Raw genomic sequence first — 3281 nt, forward strand, 5'->3', positions numbered from 1 at the left:
ACTTGAAAGATCTTAAGTTCTGGAAAGAACTCTTTTCCAGTTACAAATTCTTCTATTAATGAAGTGAATAGCTTAAGAAGAGATAAAGAAAATAGCTAGCACAAAATGATCTCAAATGATCAAGTGTATGCAATGAAGCGTGTGCTGCTTTTTCAGTGTTGAGCTTTTGAGATAACTGAGAGTTCTAGCGATGCTCGAATGATATTCTTTGATTGAGATTCGTTCACTACTTGTTTCTTGAAAAGTGTTCCGTCTTCATATATAGGCTTAAACCAACGTTAAAATCTGAATGGCTCTTTTGACTTTTCAGTGATTCAGCTTTATTGCTGAAAATGGAACCTTCAAAATACATTAAAGCAATCAGTCTCAGTTCATACCAAAAATGGTAAGCCGTCTTAAATGTTCCCGTACAACATTTAATGGCATTAAATGAAACAATAAATGCTAGTATCACGTTAATAGATTAACGGTAATATTTAAAGACTTGATATACGCAACAATCTGCTAGTGTCTATTTCGGGTTTCTGGTTTTAGCTAAGAAGTCATTTGTTAATTAGATTAAGCAGTACTTGATAAGTGCTACTACTGGTTTTAGCGCGGTACGAGTGCTTCTGGTTTTCTGCTTATTGACATCTACTGGTTTTGTACTAGTATCTCCACAACAAAATTAAGTCTAACAATTTCCTCCTTTGTGGTGATGCCAAAACATAGATGTCCCTTAGAACGTTAGTAGAATTGAGAAAACAGATTACGAAGCAATTAGTATAAAGAAAATCAAGACAAAACAATAAAATTAGTTTGTTCCAATATCTCTTAAAATAGCTTCATCTGGATTTTGATCCCTTCCAGAAGAATGAGGTCTGTTGCTACTCGCTCCAGTTCTATCTTCAGCAGTTCTATCTTCTTCCCCTTTTTTGGCATCATCGGCAATGATCCTGGCAATTAAGTCATCCATTCTCTCAGATAAGTTGTGGATGCCATTAGTCAACATATCCAGATATAGAGCCTGATTAGAAACTCGATCATTAAGAATGGTGAAAGATTGAGATTGAGAATCAATCTTGGCATCCATTAAATCCATGGTGGTGGAGATTGAGCGAAAAAGGCCATCATGCTCGGTGAGTCGGGTAAGTATGTCAGATTGAGCAATCGTGATCTGACTGGAACTTCTGGATATAGCTTGTCGAAAAACAATGGTTTCAGCATACATTTTACGCACAGATTCCGTTTTTTCAGAATCAGACAAAACTACACCTCTTTTTCTTTTGATTTTCTTCTGCCCCTCAGCCTGAGATTCCCCAATCTCCTTCTTTATAGCCACAAACTCACCAACTGTTGGCTTTAGCCTTAAGGGAAGCACATTATCAGCATCAGTCATGGTGACTGAAAAGCCATCCTCGTCTGTCGTTCTGGAAAAACCAGCATCTTGCAACATTTTACTGATTTGCACAGCAAATCCAGTACCTTTCCTTACAACCATTTCTTTCATAATTCGAAACAGAAAGCGACCCCAATCCACTTTCTTTTCTGAAGTGATGGCCACCATCACTTGAACCTTCTCTTTGGTCAATTTGTCGAATGTTCCAGCCTTGACCAACAAGGTTTTTGCCACGATATCAGCGAGTACCTGGTACTCGATCTTCAATAGCTTTTTGAAGCAGGAAGGTGAAAGTTCTTCTCCAGTGGCAGAAAAGTTTGTCAAAGCAATAGACATCTCTTCCTTTGTGATATTCGAAAGCTCGGAGAGTCCAGAAATAGGTAGAAAGAAAGTTGAGCCGAGAAGTGCTGCATCAATGGAGATTGATGCATCTCCCTGTGTAGAGTTAATCTTTCCTTCGACAACTTCTGCTTTGGCATAGAAATCTAGAAGAGCAGACTTGTAGATAATAGCAGGTGAGTCCAAGAATTTGCGAAGTCCAGATTTTTCCAAAGATTTGAATATCTTAACGAGATTCTCATCCTTAATAGTGAGAACAGATGCGAAGTTCACCTGATAAGCATTCAAAGTATAAGCTGCGGCCATTTCTGAGTTGAAAGAAATTAGAGATAGATTAGCAGTAGATGCGAAAAAACAGTAGATGCAAAATAATGATCTGAATTCGTAAAGTGCAATAAAAATGAACGGTTAAATGAAATGTACAGCCGTCAGTAAACATAGGGACACGTGTCGATATGTTTATGGATGGTAGAGAGAGAAAACAGGAGTGTCAGTTATTCTACTCATTTCAAAATTTTAAAAAAAATGGCGGACTGTCCGAGGCGGTTGCTAAAAGATCAGAAGCTGATTTGTCGTTTTATGATAATATCTACTGGAAGAAGGTAAAGTGCAGAAACAAATGCAGCACTTCGACAACTTCTGGTAGATACACTGTTTTATCGAAAAGACAAATCAGTTTCTAATATAAATGTCATAAAAATGTTCCCCCTCAATTAATGCAGTAATAAAGGATATTAAACACCAAACGATTCTTGGCAAACTTTCAATATGAACCATTGAAAATGAACAGTCGCAAGGATCTTTATCTCCTTTGAATACCACAATAAATACCTGCACAAGTTAAACAATGTTAAGCGTACAAAAGATCAAATGAAAACTAATGTGAATGAAGAAGCAGAATCTGATCCAAAAGTTGAAGCAAGAATGTTCAGAAGACAACTTGCTGCGGTTTCTAAGAAGACGTATGAAGATATCGTTCTTTATATAATGATCCTTGGATCAAACTCCTGGAGTTGTAATGTGAACAATCAAAGATATTGTTTTCTCTTATTAGAATTGGGATGCAGCATCATTTCCTTCCATAAGCATTCTAATGCAATAAGAGAATGCTGGTGGATCGATGATATTGAAAAGCTTAGTAGGAAAATCTGTGTAATCATTCTGCTGATATCTTCAATTGTACCCCTGTAATGTAATGCATCTGATTATATGAATAAAAGATTTTGTTTTTCCATACCTCTTGTGCTGTTCTCATTTCTGAATATTTCTACGGGATTAGAATAAAGAAACAGAAGACACGTGAAAACAGAAGATAATAAACAGTAGTTATGATAAATCAATAAATCCAAGAACATTACGAAAATACGAAAATTTATTCTCAGGAAGTGGTTTGGTAAAAATGTCTGCGGCTCGCTGATCAGTAGGAATGTATTCCAGATGAATATTCTTCTTTTGCACATGATCTCTAATGAAATGATGTCTGATATCAATGTGCTTCGTTCTGGAATGGAGTACTGGATTATGCGATATAGCAATTGCACTGGTATTGTCACAAAATATGGGT

Source organism: Primulina huaijiensis, chromosome 1 (assembly GCF_012295235.1).
Source record: "Primulina huaijiensis isolate GDHJ02 chromosome 1, ASM1229523v2, whole genome shotgun sequence".
In the NCBI taxonomy this organism is placed as follows: Eukaryota; Viridiplantae; Streptophyta; class Magnoliopsida; order Lamiales; family Gesneriaceae; genus Primulina; species Primulina huaijiensis.